Source organism: Brachyhypopomus gauderio, chromosome 21, assembly GCF_052324685.1.
Source record: "Brachyhypopomus gauderio isolate BG-103 chromosome 21, BGAUD_0.2, whole genome shotgun sequence".
NCBI classification, from domain to species: domain Eukaryota; kingdom Metazoa; phylum Chordata; class Actinopteri; order Gymnotiformes; family Hypopomidae; genus Brachyhypopomus; species Brachyhypopomus gauderio.
The window spans coordinates 2034531-2048586 of NC_135231.1; the positions used below are offsets into that span (position 1 = coordinate 2034531).

The 14056-nt window shown below is 41.2% G+C and overlaps 1 protein-coding gene across 12 annotated transcripts in view; it reads left to right on the forward strand.

The window, feature by feature from the left end:
- The first annotated feature begins 2421 nt into the window (after positions 1-2421).
- Positions 2422-14056, forward strand: part of LOC143485147 (band 4.1-like protein 1) — a 40200-nt gene continuing 28565 nt past the window's right edge. For 8 of the 12 annotated variants that reach the window (XM_076984409.1, XM_076984414.1, XM_076984410.1 and 5 more), the window contains exon 1: positions 2425-2646. The gene's annotated coding sequence lies outside the window, so the exon portion shown is untranslated. Of the gene's footprint in view, positions 2647-14056 lie in introns of all 12 variants that reach the window. The other 4 variants (XM_076984419.1, XM_076984420.1, XM_076984418.1 and 1 more) reach the window with 3 other exon arrangements.

Sequence of the window (14056 nt, forward strand, 5' to 3'; positions counted from 1 at the left end):
AGAGCTGTTGTAAAGGACGCATAACAATGGTAATTATTTGTAAGTGCATCCATGTGACTAAGCCTGTTCACGTGGATTGTGTTGAATCATACAGTGGGTTTGTTGAAACAGGAAGGGCAAGAGCTCACTACCAATTACGACAGATTGGGTGGAACACATTGTAAACCACTGCCCCCCTGTGGACAAAAACCCAACAACATGCTCCGCATGCAGATTTTGATTAGCAACAACGTCTCTTGTGGTACCAGCTGTATACATAGCAAATAACTTGACTAATTCAACCTTTGTTAAGTATGTTAAAGGATGAAAATTAGAGACTAATCTAACCCAGAGTATAACATATTTATGCTGTATGGTAGAACCTGAAAACAATGTGTCATATGCATGCTATGGTTAACTATATGCTATAGTTTCCCCAGCCCTTCTAGTGGAGGTTTACTTTACTGCATAGGTAAGACCCTTATTCTAAAATGTTATATTACTGTATAAAATATGACATCTTATGATAATTTCAACAGCTGTCCCTTGATAGACATATATAGCCTATATATATGTGTGGTATATCTATATCAAGGGATGGCTGTTGAAATCATAAGATGAGAGAGGGAGATTTTCCAACTAAACAGATTTATATTGCCTCTTTTTCACATGAATCTTTTTTCATTAGGCTACAGAGTCTTTCATTACTGTGGCAGGAAGCTCTGATTTATACAGCCACAATGAAACTCAGATGGTGGACCTACTCTGGAGTCTTCTCACTTTAAATAGCCTTTGCCATTGGATAATTTCTATTTAATTCTGACAGCGAACTCTAAACAGGCCTAAGCAGGTTGTCTCCTGAAGGAGACTGTGTAATCTGGGTATTTCAAGGGTACTCACTACATACTACATCAGGTTTGATTAGCGGTATGACACAGAATGTAATGCTAAAAATATATATATAACCTTAGGATATTGCTTGCTGGGCTCATTAGTAAACAGGTGATGTTCCATGTCCATATGTGAGATGTTTTTTAAAAAAAAAAAACAAAACAATTGTGAATGCATTTGCAATTTAGATGCTGAACAGTATAGCAATTTCACAGCAGAGATCCTCAGAGCGCTTTATATTGCAGGTGCGGGTAATAGGTTTCCATTAAAATAAAGTCAGTAGGAGTCTTCGTACAGGGAGCTGAACAGCCTCATGATGGGAAGCAGTAAAGACTTTACTAGAAACACTGGCCTATTGAATAAATACTAATGACCGTTTCTTACTGTGTGTGTGTGTGTGTGTGTGTGTGTGTGTGTGTGTGTGTGTGTGTGTGTGTGTGTAAGATCATAATGATAATGATAAGATCATTATTCTTATTATTATGTGGTAACACAGTTACGCAGTCGTAATTAAGTTTAGTTAATTATTTAGTTAATTTATTGTAGTTTTGACTGTGACTGGAGTTTGTTTAAGCAAATTCTTGGCTTCCTAAAAGAAACAGACCAACAACCACAGATTTTCAATACCCAAATACGACCATCACACTGCTTATAATTCAGTTTTATAATGGGTCATGATGACAAATCGAGTTTCAGCAGTACCATATTTATGTGTTTTCATATTTTTTAGGAGCTTTCATGGTTTCATAGTTTCTATATATAGATACAGCAACAAACATTAAAATATTAAATCATTTGCATAGTAGTACAAACAACAAGAAAAGTAAAGAAAATGAGACACATGTTCTTACCCACAAACCCCTGTTACACTTACAAGTGCTCCTTAACTGAATAGAAAACTTGATAAGATTGTTAATCACAGTCTCTTCTGGGCAGGAAATTACAAATTGTCCAAGTTTACTTTTTAAAAGAAAGTAACCAGGCCATTCCAAATGTAATGTACTGGTACAGCCACTGTTTTACCAGTGGCATAACTGCAGGCCCCAGTCAGGCATCACTGTGTACTCTGTGATTCGGCCTTTGAGTCATCAGAGGAACGCACGCACTTACTTTGCAATTAAGTAGTACATAATTGAATTCGTACATAAATTGCGCATCATATACAGTATATAGTAAAGCGCTTCACAATCGCGTGAATATAACTTATTCGATTTTGATTATGTTGACTAGGTCAACATGACGTGTCTTGCTAAACTTAGCCGGCACAATCAAATTATAGGAGTCCCTTTAAACAGATAACTCCGAGTCTCCGAGAATTGTGAGGGGAAACGCATTAGTACTAGGCAGCTATATACTGTATGTGTGTGCTGTGTGTGCGCTGTTCTGAAATTGTTCTTTTTTTTATCTGCTTACACAACCACATTTTATTTAGCATAATTCAGAAAATAGTAATGGTCAATTTAACGTATGCCGAGTTGTTTTGTGTGTGTGTGTGTGTGTGTGTGTGTGTGTGTGTAGTGGTGTAACTGCAGCTGGAGCCTAGCTCTCCCTCTCTGCTAGGAGTTCCCTCTGTTCGCGCGCGCGTCCGCCCCTTCTGCGCCGCCACCGTTTCGCCTGCTATTCTTCCCATTTCGTCCGCTCTCCTCGCTCATCTATTCTCTCTCTAGGACAATTTGTCTTGACGGCGGGGTGGTGTCCGCTTAAGCACGTTGTTGCTCAAAGACCTAAATGGTCGACATTTGGACGGGAATCCGACTGTCAAACCTGGAAAGATAGGTAGGCTGGTGTTCTATTGTGTATATTGCGCTGCCGACATCCTGTATGTGTGACCACTGTTCAGCATTGGTTTCTACAGTGTAGCCTGCACGGGTAGCCCAATGTCAGCACACAAAACAGCGTTTAGTCCATGTCCTTTAAATTTAAATTTACATTTCCGAGTCAGCGTATGTTAACATTTAAATGCTATTGCCTTATTTTGACATTTTGTGCACCAGGCCGATGTGCAAACCAGAGGGATATTGCTGTGGTTAACGATTAGTGATGTCTCTATTTGGCACAGTATAGAATAATTTAATGTTAAAAATAAAACACGTGCACGGTGTTTGTTCGTTTGTGATTCCTTAAGTCGGACTAAATGACCGGTACACGGAGGTAGGACTAACGTATTTCGTGGAGCGCCTCACCACACAATAGTGACTACCACAGCGGTGCGCATGTTTAACCAACTAGTAAATGTTTAGTGAGTAAACTAAGCTGTAAGAGCAAGCCTAGGTAGCCTAAATCCCCCCTAATAGTACAACATAATCGAAGATGCAGTCTTTGGCTTACATGTTACGCTAGCTTCCATTTCTGTGGGATTTGAAAGCCTAAATGTCACAGTGATCGGTCGCTTACTTTAAAACGCGTTCAAAAGTGAGTTCTATATGTAGGAGGTAGAATAACGTTAAATGATAAAAAAAATGACTTCCTAAATGGATATGGCTTATTGTTTTCTATTTGATATGGTTGTGCGTGTCGGCTTTGCTGTTTAATGAAAGAGAGGGTGTGGCACCGAGGGCAGTCATGCACGCGCCCAGCTCAGAGCGACGCCAATTAGTGACGAGACGTGGAGAAGTGAGGGAAGAGGACGAAGGTGAGCGCGTGGCAGTGAGGGGCAATCAACTAACGCACAGCCATGCTGACACCTTAGAGCACAATTTGCCAAGGTGCTACTAGATATCACGAGAGGTGTACACGAGAAGTAGGGAAGCGTTATAATAATGTCCATTAAATAGACTTTTTAAATAAATGAACCAGCCAAGACAATAGCAGAGGGCTCAAGATGCCCCAGCTTTAGATTTCTGAAGCTGCTCATTCATTCATTCATTCATTCATTCATTCATTCATTCATTCAGTCTTTCGTTCTCAACACTTTGTTTGTGGGCTCCAGCTCAAACACAAAATAACACATTTTGATTCATCTTTTGTGGGATTTCACAATAAATGTTGGCTCGTTTGCCGCCTGCTCTATAACACCACGCGTAAGCCTTTGAACCCTAGTCACATGAGCAGCTGTTTTCCTCTCACATACTTCAGCTCTAATAATACATTTGTTTGTCCACATAATATATGGTGATGGAACCTAACTGTGGCCCAAATCAATAGTTTACCCTAGGAGGTTATGTATTTTTCCATTCTTGGTTAAACAGAGAAAGCAGTTGCATATAATACTATTACATGAGGGAGAAGAGATGAATCTCGTTTCGGTCTAAATATGTTCTATAGCTTGACAAGCAAGCACACAAGCATACAAAATGAAGAATTATTGCAATGCAGAGCCATCCCACTCACGCCTCCAGTATTCTCACTATGAGGCCCATATTTCCCAGCATATGCAATTCATGTATCATATGCGATCTGTATCTCTAAAGAATTTACATCTCCCATGTCTTACATCTTAGTCTGCAACACGTTTCCTCCCCAGTGTGAGCACTTATCCATATCGAGCTCATCTGCCTGGGAAGCATCACAGTTGAGGTCGAGAGCATTTGAGGATTCTCACACAAGTCCCCTATACTCTGTGCACTGACTTGCTAAACAGCAAGTGTATTTGCAGGAAAGGCTATGAATGACCTACATTTGTGCATGAATAGCCTGTTTTCCACTGTAGGACCAAACAGTTACTAAGACTTTGTCGAACTGTTCTGCACTGTTCCAGACCCCTGAGACGGCTACATTTTTTGCAAGTGTTGTGCTGGAATTCAGAACGAGGAAGTATTAATGGTGGCAAATGGTTTTCATCGTAATTATCACTAAAAGACTTTGATTGGTGCATGTATCTGAGAAGATGGATAATTTGGAGTTGTTTGGACTGTTTTTAATGTTTCTTTTTATGTGTGCAAAAGAGCACAGGATATATTCAAATGCTGAATGTGACAGTGTGGAATGGTAATACAGAAGGTATGGAATGGTGTAGAGAAGGTATGGAATGGTGTAGAGAAGGTATGGAATGGTGTAGAGAAGGTATAGAATGGTCACACAGAAGGTATGGAATGGTGTAGAGAAGGTATGGCATGGTCACACAGAAGGTATGGAATGATGTAGAGAAGGTATGGAATGCTGTTTGGTCCATAAGAAGGCAACAGGAAGAACCTTACCTCCATTTATGTAGACCCAATCAGTGAATCCCTGCATCATTAAGCCATCTCACCTAATTGATTGTGTAGCTTTGACCACAGTTACTTAACGGTTAGCTAACGGAATGTGATCATGTTCACAACCACTCAGTCCTATGGGACAGTATACAGTAGAAATTTGCTAATGGCTCATACAGTCTGGTATGATCTTTCAAAGAGCTAATTTTCAATGATCTTGATTTTAAACCATGTCTTCCCAAAAGCTGTGCCACTGTAAAATATCTTTGCAGATTGTTTAGTAAACACAGTTATTTTATAAGAAGAACTCATTTTAGGATCCTTTTTTAGGATAAGGTTCGTTCTAAAGGTGTTGACAAACTTTCTTGCAGATGTGTCAGTCTGAACAATCATGTGTTTTTAAGTCTTCTTTTCATCTTTACTTTAACACTCCTCTTTTCCCCTTGCTGTTCTTCTGTCCTTCCTTTGCTTTCCATAAATTTTCCACTCTTCCGTATTGGTTCGTTCCTTTTTGCTGAGTACAATAGGGGAATCTGAGCTGCTGGCTTGCATCTATGGGACCCTAATGCCTTCAAGCCTCCAAACAACCTGAGAGAATCTGAAAAACACTCCACCTCCTTCTCTAGCTGACTGAACATCACTCTTCATCGATGTTTTACAGTGGTCCGTGTGCTGCGTGCAGAAACCCAAGGGAGGATGACTTAGATGGGTGAATTAGATATGGGTCAGGCCTGGCTAGGTGTTTGATGTGTTTTCTGCCCTATAGACAGAGGGGAAATCTCCTGCGAGGGCTTTGACAGCATCTGCTGATGGATCCCTTCCGCGGTAATTTCCCTTGGTTTCGCATTTTATTTGCTCAGGGATGATGCAGGGTGGTGGAGAGCCTAAATATGAGTTCCTGCCATGGCGAGAGCCAAGCCTCTGCATTATTCAGGTGGCCATCCAGCTCCGTGGGCTCGGGGGTGAAAGCGCGACTTGGCTTGATTGCACTGAATCAGTGTAATTTTCTCTTGCAGCAACCATCCGCATACTCCTTACGTTCAGAGGCTTTGAGGGGCATCTTGTCATGGAAAGCGAAGAGAGCCTTGTCTGAGCACAGAGAAGCACAGAGAATCTTGAGCAGAGGCTGGTTTACTTCCTGCTACATAAGATCTAGGCTGTGTTCGAAATAGCCTACTACATACTACATACTACTGGCGTACTGCTTGGGCCCCAAATGACATACTACTTCCACAAAATATTCCAGTACGTGAACAGAGCTATCTTCGTGGTGTACTGCATCCCATCATGCAACGCTACGTTCACATGACCCCGTAGTATGCTTTGCTTTTGTTGCATACTGGAAACTGTACTGCATACTACTACGAGGACCAGTATGCAGTATCCAGTATATACTGAGTGCAATATGCAGTATCCAGTATGTTGTAGGCTATTTCGAACACATCCCTTATGCTCCCCTGGGAAAATTGCTCAGAGTGGCCTGGTGGTTCCTGTGCTCTTCATGTGTAAGACCTTTTACCCAGTAGTGGACGTGAAGACTCTTCTGAGTATAACACAGATGTGATATATGTCTGGAATCTTCTTTCTCTTAACCAAATGGCCACTTAACTCTGAATTGCAGTAGTAATGCCTCCATTAGCAAGTGGTTCAGCAAGCTGTAGAAACTAGTGATAATGGTCTAGTGGTGCCAAGTTCTGCATTTCTGTAATAGACAATTAACTGAGTAATTGTTGGCTTTTAATTATTATAATAACACAAATAAATAGATAATAGCTATTAAGTAATCACAGCAGTTGCTTTACAAACCTTGACCTCCAAAAACAATAAAAGTTGTGTTTTTAGATGTACTCATTTAGATGCTGAAAGGCGGAATAAGCTTCCAGTGAATATACTAAACCAGAATATATGGATTCAGTTTAATAACTTCAGTTATTCATAATAATTATTCATAGGCTTTATGAAGACTTCTTAAAGCATAATCATAAACCCATTACAGCATCTAAGCAATCTGAGTGACCAGCTATATACTGTAGGTTTGCAATAGCTAAGATATAATGAATGTGATAATTATAATTTTTGAGACTCTAGGAGGGATAGAAGTCTTGACGTTAATGAATTTGCTGAATCCCATTAATACTGTTTCAAGAAGAAGACTCAATCAATGTGTTTGTTTGTCTCAGCTGTCTGCTGTTGTTCTAGGCAGAAGAGGACAGGTAATCTTTTAGACCTTTTCCACTGCCAAGGTGTGGCATTGTGTGGAGGGGTTCTGCTTTTCCACCACAAAATCACAGGATCTCAGCCAGAAAAACTGGTGCCATTCTGACCCCAAAATGTCAGTGATCTAGAACCACCGAACATGCGTCACAAGGGTGGGGTCATATCCCCTTGTTTACCAGCCTTACCACCCTTTAACATGAAAAGCATGAGAATTCAAAAAAAGTCTGTAGTGAATCATCTGCAGTATAAACAAACACATTACTTACCATATGGCCATGTAGTTTAGATAAAGTCGATTGATGGAATGTGCACATTCACGTACGGAATCACGGGGGGCCTCAAGTCAGTGGAAACATGGGTCCACTATTAAAACGTTCGCTAGTTCACAGGGACGGGAACCATATCCAACACCAGCACCAACACAGTTGGTGGAAAAGTGGCATTTGTGCTTGTTTGTGCGTAACATGCACAAACGATGTAGTTTTCACTTTTGAGTGCTATATGAGCTTTCTACTACATCTCTTGTTCCTATAACAGAAAATTCCCTTGTTATTTAAATTCATTCCCTTTTCATGACACGGTCCTAATATGCTATTTTATGCTAGAATGAGTTCCTCTCAGAAAAAAAACCAGCTCACACAAGGTGTTTGTCAAGTAATCGAGTTGCTCTTACGGTATAGTTCCTAATTTTGTCTATTAAAGTATTTTTCTTCTTTACTAATCCAATAACAAGCCAGCAGTGTCAAGCAGCATGGTCCTAGTTGCCTGGGGTTGGGAAGGAATATATTTTAGTCCAATGCTTCCTGACCTTCATATTGGAGACCCATATACATAGCACTGTTTTGCATTCTTCCTGCTCTAACACCCATATCTCAACCCAGCAGGCAGTTATCAATCCAGGCACAAGCTGAGACGATTGTTTTAGTGCGGTGAAAACACAAAATGGGTATTGCATGTTCTTCAGGACATAGGCTGTTCAGACAATCAAGGATTGTGCACCCTAGGCTATTTAAAGCCTGTTTAAAAGCCCTCAGGTTAGTTAATCTAACATGCCTAACTCAGTGAGCCTCTCATAAGGTGTCCTGCATTCCCTCCTGCCTGGGGATGCACCTCCTACAGGTTTATTGTGGTCTTAGAGGTCCTTTGTTATTGGAAGAGCATTAACAAGACAAGGCTCTAATTATGCAGGAAATATTTATTTAGTATTCTGCAAATTGCATTTAGCAGAATATAACAGGCTAAAAATAACAGGCTAGCTGATTTTTTTAGACTTTAATTTTGCAGTAGGTTAAGGTATTCCTAGGCAGTCAAATGTGTACAGAAAACCCTAGCAGGTTTTACTGCATATCTGTTTGCTAGGACTTTTAAGTAATCAGCTTTGTAAATCGTCTATATGGGTGCAGAACGTGCTGTTAGATCTTAATATGCACACCAAAATGACTCAAGCTTGGCATGAAATGAAAAAGGTAGTTTGAGTGAAGGGGGAACGTCTGGGAATATTTGCACTTGTACAGCTGCCACGTATAAAGGCTGATAAGAAAAAATACGACTGTGATTCTCACACTTTCCAGACTACACACAACAGTGGTAGCACTACTGGATCCATCTGAGTATTGTAGTAAAAAAATAAAAAAATAAGGGACTGACTTGTAAAATACAGTTTTTGACACAAAAGTTTGTGAACCCTTTGAGTGACCTAGTTTCATCATACAAAGTGCCAAATGTAATAATAAAAAAGAATCTTTTAAATGTTCTTAAATGCTCTGTAATATTGTTTAATAATAATAATAATAATAATAATAATAAAACACAACAATATACCATAACTGAAGGTTTGCTTTAAACAAATGTGAAGGATAAAATGATTTCACAGTATTATACTCATATGAAATGGTCCTCTGGTTGAATATTTTTTTTGAAGTTAGATTGGCAGTTCATGTGTGTGTCACTATGGCAACTGTGTTTTACAAAGAGCATCCTGCTTTGTTTAACGTTATTCTGTCAGCTGACAGGGTATGTGAATTTTTGCTGTCATTTCCCTCTTTAAACGTGTCATATTGAAACCTGTCATGGTGTGAGGCCTGAAGTTTCAAGATGGCTTTGTGGCCTTGACATCTGTGAAAACAACAGTGGACGTAAACACATCTATTTTATGCTCTAAATAATTTGATACCGTCACCGTCAGGATCCCATGCAGCAGATTGGCCTTGATTACACTATGAAACACTTAACTAGTAGCAGAATGGGTTAATTATAAAAGATGTTTATGGGCTAATTATTTGTGTTTGTATGCTTGTAGGGCAGATCCGGGTATTAGAGATTAATCTTTGCAATTGAGGTTAAGGCATGCTTATTTTATATTCAAGGACTATTTTCAAGGAGTATTTTGTACAGTTATCCAAGTGTCCTTGAAGTGCTGGCAGTCAGGCGTGCGTGGCAGCATGGTCTTAAAGTGCCCCCATATTCCTGAATGTCGACTTCTGTGCTACGTTTAAACAAACTGGATTTGCTGCTTTCTTCTTTCTTTGTTTCTTCAGTTGATGTGCTGTTGATTGATGAAACACGGAGGTCTACATATGACTGAATCAGACAGGATTGTAAAAATCTGATGTGTCGAAGTAAGTGAAAATCAAAACAAAAGATGATTTCACCCGCTGCTGTATAGCATAATTGATTTCACAGGATACATGTTGATTCTGAAAATTTGGAGTGAACCAGTGAAATAGCAACAGAGAGATGAGCCGGCATGGGGGAATTTGAACTCATGTCTTTATGTCGGCCTTGGCTGAGGGAATAACCAGATGTGTTCACACTTGGCGGTCACTAAACACGGTTCAAGATCATTGTCGGCAAGTTCTCCTGTTCACACCTTGAGGCAGTTCGAAAAGACTGCAGTAGACTGCGTATGCAGCTCACTGGGGAGGTAATATTACAAGGCAGGTGCGAGACTGGGTTTGGAATGGACTACCATTTAACCTGGAGGGAGAAACAAAATACGTAAGAACTGTAAAAAAATCGTAATCTTGCAGGCCGTACGGATGCACTATGCCTAATCGCGTTTTCTAGTTAACCGTGATATCTTTGTGAAACAGAGTGCAGCCTGCTCGCATTCTGCACCGATGCATGGTGGATTAGCATGACGGAGATCTCGTGGTACCCTGCCTGTGCTGCATCCGCACCCTAGGACGGCATTTGCATCCCACCGAACCATGCGGTGCCCCAGCCATTCGATACTTTGGTTGCTCACTGGGAACCTCGTGTAGTTTGGCAACCCTTTGATTTTTTTGCTTCCTGCTGCCTCGCGCAATGCTTCTCGGAGGCTTGGGCAACATCCCTGGAATTGATTACAGTAGGGGTTGAGTCGTCAGCCAACGGTGGAAAAGTCGTGGCGGCGTCGGAAGGACGTTTTCCGCACGTGACTCCACCCATAGCTCCATGGCAGCAGCCAAACTCCAGTCAAGGGAGATTGACGGATATGACGTAAACGGCGTTAATATAAACACTCCAATTAGTTTGAGGGAGCATGGGCATGGATGTGCATACTAATTAGCTGAGAGAATGTTCGCCCCGGGCCAAGAGACACCTCCCTCTTCTTCCCAACCTCTAGTCTCAAGGGCTGATTATATGGAGTGAGGCGACATCATCGCCTCCTTCTGTTCAACAAAGGTTTGAAGATTAATGTGCCAAGGCCTGCAAATGAAAATGGGTTGAACCATTATTGTGCACTATGACAACTACAGTATTTTAGGCTCTTTAGAGGGGTGGGGTCCTTTTTACTTTTTTTTATTTGCTCGAGTGACTGTATTTCAACCAAACAGTGTCATTTATGCTAGGCTTGCAAAAATGACCAGAAGAGCACAAAGCGTTCTTCTAACTAAAGAAGGGAATTAGCACAGAAGGGGCAGACGGTGTTGATGTAATCGGGGTCTCCTTGTCCAGCGAGCCTGGGAGGGCACGGTGAAGTTTTTGGGCCTCCGCGGGGGCTTTCACACACGCCGCCTCTCATGCGCCGCGTCCTCTCGCCCCTCTCTGCGGTCATTTTTTATTCCCTGAAAGCTTTTCTCGTGGACTGCTGCGACGTTGGAGTCGAGTCATTACAGGTGCTGTCCTGTGGCGTCCCCTCTCTGCCACTGTGGTGTCGTCCCATGAATGATGGATACCTTTAACAGACTGCAACACAGATGAACGATTGTGCCCGGAGCTGCACAAAGGACTGGTTGCAAGTCCCTCCCCCCCACAAAACCCCCCTACCCACCCCTCCCGCCCCCCCACGGCAGTGCTGTAGAGAGAGCGTGAAGGTAGCCGATGACAAATGGCATGGCAGGGCCGTCATTTTGCGGGAAATTATTCCCCATCATTTCGCCGGCTTTTGGGGCATTTATCTAAGCAGTCTGGCATCGCCGTCTGCACCGTTCATGTGCCGGCACAAAATAAGCCGTACGTGGAAGTTTTGTCCCCGCATCTTTGTATGTATAGTGATGCAATGATTTTGAAAGTGCCATTTACATGATACTAACTGCTAACAGAGAAATATGTGACAAGGCAGCAAGAGATACATGTTGAAATCTACGTTTAGTGAATATCATGAGCTTAGACAGAGAACACTGCAGTTCAACAAGAATGTGATGTGCTTGATACACACAGCAGTGTCTTTGAAGTCTACTCAGGGAGTAGACTTGTTCACCTCATATACTCCTGAAGGGCTCTACAAAGAGAGCTGCTCCCAACAGCGTATTAATAATGCTGCTTTCATGAAAGATTTTCAATTTTGATTGGTCTACTTCCCTGTCACTCCAACCCCTGAGCCAATAATGCTAAAATCATCTCATTAACCACTGGTTCATGGGTACAGCATTCATCCGCTACTTTCATTTCCTCTGAGCCCAGTGCTAATTTGGTGGTCGGGAAAGCCAGAGGCGTACATGGCATTTCTGGTTGCCCTTGAGCGTAAGGATACCACCATCACTTCTTATTTCCCTTATAATGCTGTCCATCTTGCTTTCACCTTCCACCTGGGTGCAACACCATGCTATATCACCTTAACTTTTCTGAACAAGCTATCCGTTTTGACCAATAAAGGTTACCGTTCAGGCTCAAGACTGACATGGGAAAATATGCTTCTCTCTTTTAACTGTCACTGGTTACATGAAGTCCTTCGCAATATGTCCATATGGCCTGGGCAAGTGCCAGAATCTGACTGTGCCCTCAGTGCTTAGTGTTGCAAAGCAGGAAGGTTTGGCACAGACCCCTCCCATGTCTGTTCTAGAGTGCCTGCATTTGATCATCCCCCGACCAACAAAGAGACGGTAATGGTTAGGTTTTGTGTACAACTGATGACAGTCAAATGTATAATACATAATCCCTCCCAAGGCACATGCACGCATGGACGACTTCTTTGTCATCTTGCTCACCATCAACATTCAGAGCCAGATGCCTCTTTGCGAGATTATCCATGATCAAGTTGACTTCTGACGAGAAGATAATAGACAAAGGCACGGTGGCGTGTGCCGCACCCCTAGGGGCAATCTGATCTGAGATCAGCCATCCTATCTCTCGGCATGGCTCTTCCATCCCATAAAAGTGGCTTGATCTTTCTATTGACATTTAATGACCTGCTATCTCATATGTCATACGCAATTTTGATCATGATGAGTCCTTGGGCCCAAATGGACCATCAGCTTGAATGCAGATGCGTTAACGTGTAGCCTCGTGTGCTAATATAAATTCCTCAGACCACCCAAAGTGCAGTGGGGCCATGTGACCAGAGTTTTAGATGCTGTGCTCATTGCACCATTATGGCTTAGCATGTAGAATTACTTCAATATCTAGAATTACTAGATATTGTTAATGGGCTTTACTGATATTGAGATAATAACTAATATTGAAAATGTACACATTGATAAATTGGTTACTTAGGTGGCTGTTTACAACATTCGGGATTATATATCAAAAACCTGCAGTGTGTGTGCTGCAGAAGTCTAGAATCTCTTCAAATAGAATTTGTCACAAGGAAAGAAAAAAAGTCTTATTTGCTCAGTGTGCAGCAGAGAGAAGAGTTTGTGTTAAATGGCATTTTAAACTATTGTTATTGGCCTGGGCCACTTCAGTCATAAAACGAAAATGCATAAGAGCTTCCCAACAACTTACAAACAAAAACAGTCAAATCCGAGTTAAGTGCTTTCTGCGTCATCGCAAAACTACGATAAAGCCTTTTTTACGGAAGCAGAAGAGGACCATTCAGGGCAAAAAAGAGGAGTGTTTTAGAGGAGATAAGAGCCTTGTATCTGATGATCTATTATATCTCACAGACAGATGATTAGGTCTGGACCAGACCAATTATTCAGCACTAGTGATTGAGCACCAATAAAGATGACATTAGAGAACTGATACTCGTGTGCATTAGGATATTACTGAGCGTTTTAGCACGATGTTCAGTACTTAACACGTGACCCTATTTTCACCACACATTTTATTAATGATTTTATTCATGTTTTCCAAATGCATTTTTATAATGTCTGTATTTTAAGTGGGTAGTAGAGGATCAGTCTCTGAATTATGATTATTATTATTATTATTATTATTATTATTATAGTTTTCTTCTCTGGCAATTATGGGATTGAAAATCATTGTGTTCTCTTTGGGGTCAAAAAATATATAATAATCTAAATGACATTTAAATGACATTTTCATAACTAAAGACATTGACATTGGGGAGGCGGCCTGCAGTACATGTGCCCATTCACACCACTGATGAAGCACAAACAATACATATGCCAATTACCATATTCCAATTTGAAGAACTAAAACATTTACATGCAGTGCCCCCGTGTTGTGCC